Genomic DNA, 14,185 nt, shown 5'->3' with positions numbered 1-14,185 from the left:
TGATTTGGCCACATTGGTCTAACATGATACCCATGATTTTACTTCATTTCCATTACTATTCTGATAATTTCCTTTAGAGTCAATTGAGTAGAGAGTACCCCTCTCACCCAAGCTTAGTCATGTCCCAGGAATTTTGGAACTCCAACTAAGGTTTCAGGCTCATTATTCATTCTAGGGCTGAATGAGTAATGTGCCCTTTGAACTCTTGTACCATGCTGGAAACTGTGGTCTTGGTGTGGCATGGAAAAAACAGGGTAAAGGACGTGGATGAGAAGATGACAAAGAAAATCAGACATGCAGAGAGGACTGGCTGGTCTCTCAGTGGGTTCCAGGGAGACTTGGCTATCCTTCCCTGTTCTTGAGTTCTGTCTAGCCCATTTGGGCTCCTATAAGAAAATACCATAGACTGAGTGACTTTAAACAACAAAAGCTTATTTCTCACAGTTCTGGAAGCTGGCAAGTTCAAGATAAAGTCACCTGCAGATTCAGTGTCTGATGAGGTCCTCCTTCCTCACAGACAGCTGTCTTCTCTCTGTGACCTTATATCACAGATTTCTCTGGGTTCCTCTTATAAATAAGGACACTGATCCCATTCATGGAGGTTCCACTCTGATGACCTAACACCCCTCAGAGGCCCCTTTTCCTAATACTATCACCTTGGGGGTAAGGATTTCAACATGAATTTTGGGGGGACACAAACATTCAGACCATAGCAAGTTCCATAATGCAGCCCATCGTGTGTGTGTGTGTATTTATTTATTTATCTAAGATAGCTCTAGTTTGCTGCTTTGCAACACATTCTGCCCCTATTGCATTGTTTTAAAAAAACAGTACAGAGTCAAGATGAGACTATGTAAATCTTGACAAGTTGTTAGGATTCTGGCCGTGATTGCTCATCTGTGACGCAGGAGTGAGTGTCTGGCTCAAAAGGTGGCCGAGAATTAAAATAATAGGCATGAAAGTGCTTCGTATAGCTCTTTACAGTTGTTGACAATGCCTTTTTTGAAACCTATCACTGCCATATGTTAGCAAGTAAACACTGATCTTGTAATGTGTAATTTTTCATTTCTGCTTTTCCTATATCCCTTTTTAGACTCCACATCCATATCAGTGAGAAGCAAGAAAAAAAAATGTACACAGTGTTCTAAATGTTGTTTATCTCGAATAATAGAAGTAGGAGTGTAAAACTTAAAGGCTGATTAATAATACAAATGAAACACGGATTATTGAATGGAAAAGGTCTGATTCTATGTTTGAATGTGGTTATGAATTAATATTGGCAGAATCTCTAAGATTCTGCTAAGTGCACATTTAATAGTTTACTAGACATTTTCTCTTCCACCTAGCAAAGAGTTTGTTGCCCAGAGTTATATAAATCCTACTTTGTTGGACACTAATCTTTGCATGTTTAACTCTTTGAGACTTAGGTTCCTAGATAAGGACTTCATGTGTATCTATTTAGAAAAAGAACATTTTTTCATCTCCACAAAGCTATACAGCCATCAGTTTGTTGAATATCTTGTCCAAAGTTGTTGCTAGCTTGCTTCTTTCTGAGTCTTTGTGGCTAATGCTTTTTTGAGGAAGAAGCATGATATAGTCTCAGCTGTCTATTGATCATTTTAGGCTTTTATCTTACTGAAAAAATTAAGAACAACTTAATATTTTTTGAACTATTTACTGAATTTTGAGGACATAAATTATTTCCTGTTAGCACACATGTATGGATTGTAGATTCTACACTTTCAATCTTCCAGCCACCTATAGCAGATTGGTTCTGAGAAGCAGCATGAGTGGGAGTGGGCTCTTTAGGGGTCAAAATTGAGACCTAAGTGGTATAAAACAAGATAATCTAGCTTTCTCCCACTTACAGTAATTTGATGGGACTTCTATATCTGGTTTTTAAGCTTGCATTTTAGTTTATATTTTCATTGTAAAAATATCAAATAGGCCGGGCGCAGTGGGTCAAGCCTGTAATCCCAGCACTTTGGGAGGCTGAGACGGGCGGATCACGAGGTCAGGAGATCGAGGCCATCCTGGCTAACACGGTGAAACCCCGTCTCTACTAAAAAATACAGAAAACCAGCCGGGCACGGTGGCGGGCACCTTTAGTCCCAGCTACTCGGGAGGCTGAGGCAGGAGAATGGTGTAAACCCAGGAGGCGGAGCTTGCAGTGAGCTGAGATCCGGCCACTGCACTCCAGCCTGGGCAACAGAGCGAGACTCCGTCTCAGAAAAAAAAAAAAAAAATAGTACAGAAATGTTGAAGGTAAAAAGTAAATGTTCCCCCCATTCTACCATCCTCCTTCCTCAGTCCCATTCCCCAACAGTTTAATGTGCAATACAATAATGTGATACAAAATGGACCTAGTTCTTGCCCTAGTGACTAAGAAGATGCAAACACCTTCTTTTCAAATGATGTGGGCTTACCCCCATCACAAATGGAGTGTATTTAAGAAACCCAAGCTAGAAACCCCCAAGTCTTCACAGTCACCATGTCCTCCCCCTCCCAATAGCTTCCTGCTGTTTTTCTGCTCTAGTGGTTCTCCTGCTTCCCCAGACCCACCCGTGAGCCACAACAATCTTTCCAAAACACGAATTTGATGGTTTCACACCCCAGCTTAAAACACTTTCCTGGCTTCCCCTGGTTCTTAGGATAAAGACCAAAATACTTAATGCTGCACAGTCCAGTCCCAACCCACTCTCCAGCTTCATCTTAATCACACCCCTCTTTGCTCCTAGTGTCCTACCACATTGGCTGCCTTACTGTTTCTTGGTAAATGCTATTCTTACTTCCTGAAGATTATTTCCATCTGTTCCCCCCACACCCTTCAGTTAGCTTCCTCTCAACCTTCAGAAGTTAGTTCAGGTGACCCATCCTCAAGAGAAACCTTTCCTGAACCATTAGGAAAGGCTTCTCTTGTTTCTCAGTCTCATAGCATCATCTGTCTTTTGTGACTTGAATATAATATTTTATATTTTGTTGTCGTTGCTTGTTTGGTTAATATGTTTCCTCCACTAGACTGCTCAATACCTTAGTAGGGCACCTGACACGTAGTTGGAGCTCTTATTGAATGAATGAATGATTCCTTCCTGTACCACTCTAGTCTTGCCCACTGTCATTTTTATTCTGGGTACTATATTTCCCAACCAGCTGTCTGGCTTTCTCCTCAGATCTCATCCCCATGGATCTGAGTGAGTTGCCTTGAATATAAATCTAATCATGTCTTCTGTAAGATTCAGTGATGGTGTCCTGCTGCACTTCAGAGAAAATCCTTTTTTCAAGCCCTAAAATCTTGCCCTCACTAGACTTCTCTCACTATTTCTCTATTTGCATCTTAACCTTTCAGTTTTGGCCTCATATAAGCTTACAGCCCTGCCTGAAACAGTTGTCTCTGTCCCTACTCCACCCCCTGCCCTCCACAAAGAAAAGTTAACTCATATTAGTCTTTCAGATCCTCAGATTAAAAGTTTCCTGAGATGCCACCATAGCTCTCTGTTTCTCATACCTTTCATGATACTTTATCACCTGTCTTCATGCAGTCCTCCTCTTGCCTATTAGCAAAATGCTAATACTGTGTCCTCAGTATTTGGCACATAATAGATATTCTTGACATGGAAGGAAGGAATAAACATCTAGGTAACTGTAGTTAGAAAAAAAGAAAATAGGGTATCTACTTCATTAAAACCAAAGGGTTTTTTTTGGGGGGGGGGCAGACAATCTTCATTATTCAGATGGACAATTAATGTTTGTTGAATGAATGAGCGCTACATTTCATGGATTAACTTGTTCAGCTGGAAAGGGTTATACTTGGAGGCCATTTCATCTTGGCAGGCTTGTTGTTCAAAGTTAGAGCCTCATTTTAAGTAAAATGTTCTGTGGGGGCCATATTAAGATTTTTGTATGACAGAATTATATATATATCCACAAATGTTTCAAGCCAAGATTATGTCTTCTTCCATAATGCCACCTTCTTCCAGGATAGTATTTTAGGCCAGATGGTTTTCCACATTTAAAACATACCAACATTCTTTTAAGACCCAGTGATTATCAAAAGGGATTGGCACTACATTTTAAAATGTAAGGACAATTTTTGATTGTCACAGGACTAGGGGATGCCCTTTGTATTTAGTAGGTGAAGCCAGGCAGGATGCTAAATGTCTTAAAAGTCCAGGAGTCTGCACAACAAATTATTGCCCTTCCTAATTTGCCAATTATGCCCCTGCTGTGAAGCATGAAAGGAGAGAGAAGAGCTTTCAGAATGCCAGGAATAAATATATCCATTAAGCCTTCAGACTAAGATGCAGGAATAGTTTTCCATTTGGGTATGAATACGGCAACTTCTTAGAACATTTCTTCAAACACATAATTAACCAAATACTAGTTTAACAGCTAAAACTTACCTAGTTTTAATCAACTCCAGGGAACATTACACTTTAACCCCTAATTATCTGATACCCAAGTTCTGTTAAAAACACTGCTGAGGCATTCAGGAAGATGAGCCTGTGAAATTTGAGAATCTTTCATGTCTCTGGAATGAGTCCCTAGATTCTAGCCCTGCAGCTAGTTGATACTCTAAAAAACTACTATGAATGCCTTCCTTTAGCTCCCCATAGAAATGTCTTTGTAGAACCATGGCATGATACTATTCTCTTGACTTTTGTTGAGGATTGATAGAAACAAAAATGAGCCAGAAATGTTTCTTCAGCGTTTGTAAAAGTGCTATTAAAAGCATTATGTAATATCTAGTACTTCTTATCTAAGTATTTAAAAATTGTGTTAGGAAAATTTTTTTTTCACTTAGGATACATGTTAATATTAGATAGTACATCTAAATAATTTATTTGCTTCCCTTTTGCCTTGGTTACTGGGAAACTCAGAGCCAAGCTCGGTGCTTAGGTTAATTACTTTCAGCCTAGGTTTTTCTGTATATCACCCTTTGGTAGGGCTTGAAGTAACCCTTCAGTTTGCTCATATTTTGTTGTGAGTTTTATAGATAGTTTACATGCAACGAAATGCATATATCTTACGTGTTCAACTCAGCGAGTTTTGACACTTTTGTATGTCCATGTTAACGATCATCAAAACATTTTCATTGCCCCAGAAAATACCATTGTGCCCCTTTCCAGCCAATATTCCTTCCCTTTGCTAAAACTGCTTTTGCATTTCTATGACCATAGTTTAGTTTTTGGGTATTCTTGAACTTTATTTGGATGGAATCGTACATATATAATCTTTTTGTTTGGCTTTTAAAACTCAATATAATATTTTGACATTTGTCCATGTTGTTGCATGATTCAGCAGTTGTTTATTTTCAGTTGCTGTGTAGTAGTCCATTTCTTTTCTTTGTGTGTGTGTGTGTGTGTATGTGTGCGCGTGCTTTTCAAATTTATTTTTTATTTTTTTTGAGACAGAGTCTGGCTCTGTCAACTCAGGCTGGAGTGCAGTGGCATCATCTCAGCTCACTGCAGTTACTCTCTCCCGGGCTCAAGCCATCCTCTAACCTCAGCCTCCCAAGTGGCTAAGACTCTACAGGCGTATGCCACCGTACCTAGCTAGTTTTTGTATTTTTTTAGTAGAGATGGGGTTTTGCCATGTTGTCCAGGCTGGTCTTGAACTCCTGGGCTCAAAGCAAGCCACCCTCCTTGGCCTCCCAAAGTGCTAGGATTACAAGTGTGAGCCACTGTGCCCTGCCAGTATTCCATTTTTTGTATATACCGCAATGTATCATTTTTTTTCAGTGTAAGTATTTTGATTGTTTCCAAGTTGTGAAGTAGGAATAAAGTTGCTATGAACATGCATGTACAAGTCTTTGTAGACAGCTCATATTTTAAAAAGTATTTAATGATTTCATTGCAAAATCGTCTTTATTGTAAACGTCTTTTTGAGGGTAGATTGGTAAAATATAAATAATAAATACATAACAATGCAGGAGTCCAAGTATTATTAGGGTTACAGTCATAACAAACACTAAGAACCATTTATAAATTTCAGTTTCTCATTGTTTTAGAATGGAAGGTCTAACCAAATATGTAATGTATCCCTTCAAGTAAACTAGTGTAACTTGGGGCATACGTTGCTGTCTTTTCCAAATTCCCATTTTGCTTGTCCAGTAGGCATTATCAGATACAACGTGTTCAAAGGCAAACTTGATTTTCCTCCCATGGTTTCCTCAGCTCCTGTTCTTTCCAGTTGCACAGGCTAAAAATATGAAGTCATTCTTGATTCCTCTCTTTTTCATAAACCTTACATCAAATCCATCAGCAAATCTGGTGTGCTCTACCTTCAAGATACAGATTATCCAGAATTCAGCTGCTTCTCACTGTCTCTACTGCTAACATACTAGTCAAAGCTGCTATCATCTCTTGCTTAGATTGGTGCAATGGCCTCAAAACTGATTTTCCTGCTTCCATACTTGGCCCCTAGAGCCTCTTCTAAACAGAGTAGCTAGAGCGATCTTTTCTAAATCTAAGCCACATCATGTCACTCCCCTGCTCAAATCCCAACATTTTATTCAGAATAAAAGTCGAACAATGCCCTACCTGTAGGTAATCTAGGCCTCCAAAGCTCTCCTTACATCGCCTCCTATAACTCTCCCCCTTTCTCACTCCTCTACAGCCACACAGCTGCCTCACTTTCCTTTGAATGGACCAGGGGCAATCCTGCTTCAGAGCCTTTGCACTTGCTGTTTCTGGGCCAGGAATTCCATACCCTCCTTCCCTCACATGTATCCCAAGGCTCACTGCCTTCCTTCAGTTAAGTCTGCTGGAATGTCACTTCGTTAGATAGGTCTTGCCTGATCACCTTTTCTATAGTGAGTCCCACCTCCACCTTCAGTGCTGGCAATGTCTGTTTATAGTGTATTCTTAACAATACAAATTAGCACAATGCAGGCCAGACCATGAAGACTGCTTCAAGTTCGAGGATGGGCAAAAATAATGACTAGGACTTGGCTCAAGATTCCTAAAACAGCTAATAAGCAATGCAAAGAATAAATGAGAGTAATTGGAGACAAGCTTTCCCTTGTCTTCCCTTGCTTTCTCACAGAGGCTCCTCCAGAAGGTGGTCGTTTCCATAGCCCATGTGGAGTGAGATGTCCACTAGGGCAGAGAAGCACAGAACCGTGGGCACCGCTTCCCTTCCTTTAACCCCATCATTTTGCTGCCCAGTGAGCCGGTCAAGAAGGCTTTTGCCCGGGTATCCTTGTGGCTATGAGCATTGCTCCTTATCTCTGCCTGTGCTCTAAGACTTTTCCATTCTGCCCTCCTAGGGGCGTTCCTGGCCATGACCACACTGCCTTATTTTTCTCCATAGTACTTATCACCATCTGACCTATATTTATGTTTGTATTTGTTTATTGTTTGTCTCTCCAAATAAAACGTAAATTCCCTAAAAACAAGAGACTTTGTTATTTTTGTTCATGTTATATTCTCAGCACCTAGTAAAGCACCTGGCACGTATTAGGTACTCACTAAATATTTACTGAATGAATTTTGTTCAGTAAATTTAACATGGTTTTATGTAGCCTCCTTTTTAAAAATTGGCTCTGTTATATAGACTTCAGGGGCAACTGATAACAAAACCAAACTTGCCTTTTTTTGCTTTTTTTTTTTTCTCTTTAATTGTAGTTTCAGAATTTCATCTGGGAGTGGGAATGGCCACAGGAAAGCAAGTTATGTACACCTCAGATTTGGTGCTAGTGATGTTGCCATGTTAAGAAGGTGAGCTGGGCCTTGTGCCTTCAGTAGACAGAATCAAAATTTATTACCTTATTTTAATATCCAAAGTTCAAATTACCTCTAATGTAGGGATCCCTTAAATGTGATAGTGCTGAATCACAATGGAGAAAAAAATGGCAAAGAGTATATTGAAATTCAGACTGATTCACAAGTAACAGGCCTCTTGGAGACAACACTATGAGAAAGGGACTGCCTTTTAAAAAAATCTGCATGTTTTGGGGTCTGAATGGGTTTGAATAGTAGAGACGCAAAATAGAAACGGTAGCTGCTTCTCATTGATTCATTCTAACATAATTTTTAAATTTTTAACTTTTTTTTGAGACGGAGTCTCTCTGTCACCCAGGATGGAGTGCAGTGGCATGATCTTGGCTCACCGCACCCTCCGCCTCCCAGGTTCAAGCAATTATCCTGCCTCAGCCTCCCAAGTACCTGGGACTACAGGTGCCTGCCACCATGCCTGGCTAATTTTTGTATTTTTAGTAGAGATGAGGTTTCACCATATTGGCCAGGCTGGTCTCAAACCCCTGATCTTGTGATCCGCTCGCCTCGACCTCCCAAAGTGCTGGGATTACAGGCGTGAGCCACTGTGCCTGGCCAAATATTTAAATTTAAAAAAATATGTTTTTATTTTTTGTAGCAATGAGGTCTTGCCTACATTATGTTGCCCAGGCTGGTCTCAAACTCCTAGTCTCAAGAGATTCTCCCACCTCAGCCTCCCAAAGTGCTTGGATTACAGGCGTGAGCCACTATAACCAGCCCAACAAATAATTTTGTCAAGTATCTAGTGTAATTCTATTTTTTGGAAGTCAACATTTTCATTATAGTGAAATGCTTTCTACAACATGACCCAGAAAATCAAATTTCCTGGTAGTTGATTAGTAACATAGTAAGCACCCATGTGTGCAGATTACAACACTAAACTCTGCCCTAAAGGAAGTTGCAAGTCTTATCTGCCCGGGAGTATTGGTTGAAAGGGGAATAATAAACTTGGCTATCTTTCTCTGGGGAGTTGGTCATAATCCCCAAAAATAACAATCCTGGAGGCCATAATCCCAAATGTTGAAATCCTGAAAGAGCAAAATCCCAAAAATGTAATTCTGGAAAAAATAACTTTAAAATTATTTAAAAGTTGTTTGTTTACATTTTTCAAAGTGGATTTATTTGAGAAACAAAAATATGACAGAAGACTTCATAGGCCACTCTACATGTTAAAATAGGTAATAGTAACATATTTTTGCAAGCATAAACAGGCATACCAATGGCAGTTGCACAGGTATGACAATTATGAGCAGATGCACCGTATTCATAAAGAAATAGCTTATATAACTGTGGTCATCTGAAATACCATGATGGACAACCTAAGTCTATTGAGGAGATCAATCGAAATCCATGATGGGTCATCACCATATAGGCAGTCGTCCAAAGAACTAAAATCTCAAGAGATTTTACCTTTCACAAATGCAGATGTACCAAAAGGACATCGTTTCCCTTATTGAGGAAGTTTCAGTATCTTTACGTACACAAAAATGTACATACAAAGTACAATGTTTACACACAAAGTCAATGTTGTGAGAACACTTGTGGAGTCAAATTTGCAAAAAAAAAAAAAAAATAGCATAAAATGAATTAGAACTCTCTAAGTCTTTACACAGTTCATATCTCAGGTATTGGAAATGATTCAAAGCATAGCAAATTGTTGAAACCAATGCTGACAATTTAAAATAGTGGGAACAAATTTTTAAAAAATCCCGAAACACAAATAATAAGAAAATTCAATATATGAAAAAGTGTATTACAGGGATAGAGTATGAGCAATTGCACCAGAGATAATTTCTAAGAGCTGGCCAACTTTCATGATCATTTTGAAATCTTAGGTCTCTATGAATAGCTGCTTTTTTTTTTTTTTTTCTTTTAAAGCATGGCTCTCTTTCACATTCATTTTCTATTTGGCGCTACTCTTTTTGAAATTCTTCTAGGATTCAGTATACATGGACATAAGCATTCCCTATAACATTTTGCATTTTCTGTGCCATGCTTCTTTGTTGTTTTGCGCACATGGAAATCCATTTCACATGCACACATATACAGACCACAAATTCAGGAGAAACAATATTAGTGCTTGAACAGCAACACCATCGTGTAAGTGTCTTCTTATTCTACCATGCACATAATTAATTTTGGACCAGTCAGTAGTAACTGATGACTTTTTCAGGCACACACTGCTTCAATTTATTGAAAGCTCCTGGCATGGTGCTCGCTTCGGCAGCACATATACTAAAATTGGAACGATACAGAGAAGATTAGCATGGCCCCTGCGCAAGGATGACACGAAAGCTCCTGGCATGTCATCAGCTAGAGGGAATGCCAATGCAGGCAAGTGACACATTTTTAAACTGAAGTTTTCGCCATTGCTGTATTGCATGACCAATCCACTCATCTGAATTTTTCAAATGCAAACACGTTGGGTTGAATGTGAGAAACAAACTTTGTTGGCAACACCTCAAAATTTGCTTTTAGAAACCTTGGTTTTACCTAATTCCAAATCTGTCGTCATGGTTTGGGGATTCAATTAAAATCTATTTTCTTCTACACTAAATCTTCAAATAAGCATTTATGAAGTGTTTCACTTTTTCCAGTCATTAATCCATAAATGAGCAAACAAGTTCTAGAATTTTCAGATTCCACAGGGGCATGAGTTGTATGTAGTTAATAAGAAACAGTTTTGAAAGTGCTGTCCATGAGCCAAAGTGAAGCAGGTGCTAGTTTTTCTATGTTAGATTTAATGGTAAATATAAATCTATTTTATTTGGCAGTCAAATCCCTAATCAATAGTTCAACATTTAATGTGATTTTTAACACTGGAAGAACCTCAATATCAGCAAGTGTCTTTAGTTCTGAAAGTCACTGAGCTTGTCAAATTCTTTTCATTTGCTGATGAAGGGCGTTGTTTAAGGTAAGCATGGTGCTTTGTGTGAAGGCACAAAAGTTGTACACGATTGGATAATTTGGCAGGAGAGATTCCTTGTATTTTTCTCCTGCATTTTAACTTCTGTGATCTGCGGAAGAGTTACTGCAACCTTGTATTTGGAGAGTGGTTATGGTTCACGAATTTCGTAGGTATATGATATCCATTTAAAGTCTAGTTCCTGCCTGGAGATTGCAATTAAGTGATTTTCTGCTTTTGCAGTACCAATAATGCTTAGCTTTTAAACTTTCTTCTTTACCATTGGTAAGTACACATATCACAGCATTTTTGTGAGGGGACAATTTCACAGAACTCTTCCACTGTGTTGTAAGGAATACAGTTAGAAAGGATGATATTCGGCTCCCCAGTACCCAATCTGTATTAGCGTTCTCCAGGGAGACACAACCAATAAAATATGTATATGGATATATGAGAGAGGATGTATTAGAGGAATTGGCTCACACAATTATGGTGACTGAGAAGTCCCACAACAGGCTGTCTGCAAGATAGAGGCCCTGGAATGCCAGCAGCATGGCTCAGTCCAAGTCCAAAGGCCTCAGGGCCAGGGAAGCTGATGGTTAATTCTCAGTCTAAGGCTGAAAGCCCCAGAACCTGGGGGGCCATTGGTGTAAGTCGTGGAGTCCAAAAGTCAGCAAACCTGTCATTCTGATGTCCAAGGCAACAGAAGAAAAATCCATCCCCGCTCTCAGAGGGAGACCAATTTGCCTTCTATATTTGTTCTCTCTGGGCCCCAGGCAATTGGATGCTGCTTGCCAATGTTGAGGGCACATCTTCACCACTAAATCCACTCAGATTCACACGCTAACCTCCCCTGGAAACACCCTCACAGACACACTCAAAATAATGTTCTACCAGCTTCGGTCTCTTGGTATTTCTTAATCCAGTCAAGTTGACACCTAAAATTAGGTCCACAGTACCCCTTGTCAACTTGGCACCCATATGCTTCTCCTTCAACCATACTTAATTCCCAAATAAAGACAATAGCAAGGTAATAGTTCCACCCAACATGATATACCTACCCTGTGATTGTGGTTTTAGATTTTAGGGATTTTTTGATTTTAAGGAATTTCAGCATTCAGGATTATGGCATTCAGGACTTTGTCTTTTGGAATTATGATTCAAATTCCTTTCTCTGTAATCTATTGCTTCCAGTGGAAGAAAAGATATTGACATATCAGATTTGATATAATGTCTGCTCATTTTGGAGGCCGGCATGAGGCTCAGGCCTGAGAGGGTTGTGAATCTTGAATATGTAGCTCATCCTCCCCAGATACTTAAAGAACATGGTCAGAAAGATGGTTATTATGGTCTTGCAAGCACAAGGGCATTCTACCCACCAACTTCTAATCAGAATTAATAAATAGAGACAAGAGAGTAACCCACTTTTTAAGTATCAGAGTATACACAAAGTCTGAATCTGCAAAGTAAAAAATGCATGTGAATCCTTTGCTCAATTAAAGTCTGGTATAGATCAACTCTAGGCACAAGGAGTTTGGCGAAGCGATGGGGAGGGCTGGCTCTGGTTGATCACAGATCTACAAACCCAGGGCATTGCAGACAAGGAAAATTTAAACCAGAATGGAAAAGTCACAGATAAGAGTTCAGACGGGCTGGGCGCAGTGGCTCACACCTGTAATCCCAGCTTTTTGGGAGGCCCCGGCGGGCGGATCATCTGAGGTTAGGAGTTTGAGACCAGCCTGGCTAACACGGTGAAACCCCATTTCTACTAAAAATACAAAACAGTAGCTGGGGCATGGTGCCACGCGCCTGTAATCCCAGCTACTTGCGAGGCTGCGGCAGGAGAATCCCGGAAGGCGGAGGTTGCAGTGAACCGAGATTGCGCCACTGCACTCCAGCTTGTGCAACTAGAGCGAAACTCCGTCTCAAAAAAAGAGTTCAGACCAACAGAAAACAATCAACTCCACATGAAAACACAAGGTAACAGGCAGAAACTTCCTTGACTCAGTGTTGATGACGATTGTCGATGCAGTCCCCTTAAAATCATGTTCTTAAGATGAGTTGCTACCAATTAACTTGTTCTCTCTCAAAGAATCAAGCCTTAGCTAAAAAATGGAAGGTCCTTTCTTCCGTGAGTCATACATTACCCAAAATGCTCGGGCTTCCTGGAATGACTTAAAAATTTTGAATCTCCTAGCAATGACTTTGAAATACAATTTCCCATGTTACTGACCTACCCAGCCGTTTCTAGATGTACAGCATGTCCTTGAATAATGTTGGTTCATTCGACATTGTTCTTTATAATGCTGATGAGCGGGAAAAAAAAAAAGGGAGTCTTGGCCAGGGCCATTGTCTGGGTGGAGTTTGCATGTTCTCTCCTTGTCTGTGTAGGTCTTCTCTGGGTACTCCAGTTTCCTCCCACATCCCAAAGTGGTGCACATTAGGTTAACTGGTGAGTATAAATTGTCTCAGTGCGAGTGAGTGTGGGTGTGTGTGAGAGTGCGCTCTGCAATGGTATGGTGTCCTGCCCAGCACTGGCTCCCGCCTTGCGCCCTGAGCTGCCAGAATAAGTTCCAGCCACCTTAAACTGGAATGTTTTAATTCATCTTTCTTACATGAATATGTAGCTCACGTTTATTTTAATGTTTAATACTAAGTCTTTATTTACAAATTTGGTGATGTTTTTGTGACCAGAAATATAGAGTAGGAAGTTAACTCTTATTTACATCAATTAGCCTGTTGTAAAATTGGTTTTGTTGTATGTTGTTTCGCTTAAAGTCACAGTTTCTAATAATTTATCGATGGCATTAAGTGAGGACTTATTGGATAGATGAAGTGTTCACATGGTGTGTGATCAGAACAGAGGAAAAGGCAGGAAGCACAGCAGGAAACAACCAGGAACAGAAGAGACACTTTTGTCCACGGACTAACTTTTTGTTTTTTAAAGATCACATACATTTATTAATTTTTATTAGGGAAATTTTTAAACACAGACACAAGAGTGGCAAAAATGGTATAATAAATTCTCATTAGTCCATCACTCAGTTTTACCAATTAGCAATAATTTATCCTTCTCATTTCATCTCTATCCCCTTATTTTATTTTATTTTTATTTCTGCTGGAGTATTTTAAAGCAAATTCCATGCATCTTATCATATCACCCATAAATACTGCAGTATATATCTCTTTTTTGAAACAAAATCCCAGTACTATCATTTCTGTCTTTAACAAAATTAACAATCATTTTTTATTGTCTAATGCACACTTAAATTTGTGTTCAGATTTGCTCAGTTGGCTCCAATATCACTTTTTTTTTTTTTTTTTGAGACGGAGTCTTGCTCTGTCGCCCATGCTGGAGTGCAGTGGCCGGATCTCAGCTCACTGCAAGCTCCGCCTCCCAGGTTTTACGCCATTCTCCTGCCTCAGCCTCCCGAGTAGCTGGGACTACAGGCGCCCGCCACCTTGCCCGGCTAGTTTTTTGTATTTTTTAGTAGAGACGGGGTTT

General features: G+C 39.8%; 1 non-coding gene across 1 annotated transcript; it reads left to right on the top strand.

The window, feature by feature from the left end:
* The first annotated feature begins 9,986 nt into the window (after positions 1 to 9,986).
* LOC117063792 lies at positions 9,987 to 10,093 on the top strand. The gene has a single exon (XR_004429077.1). It is a non-coding gene; the product is annotated as a U6 spliceosomal RNA (small nuclear RNA).
* Positions 10,094 to 14,185: the final 4,092 nt, after the last annotated feature.

This window comes from Trachypithecus francoisi, unplaced genomic scaffold (assembly GCF_009764315.1).
Source record: "Trachypithecus francoisi isolate TF-2019V2 unplaced genomic scaffold, Tfra_2.0 Lachesis_group18, whole genome shotgun sequence".
Classification (NCBI taxonomy): domain Eukaryota; kingdom Metazoa; phylum Chordata; class Mammalia; order Primates; family Cercopithecidae; genus Trachypithecus; species Trachypithecus francoisi.
The sequence above is the reverse complement of the archived record's forward strand: the minus strand, read 5'-3'. Positions and strand labels throughout refer to the sequence as shown.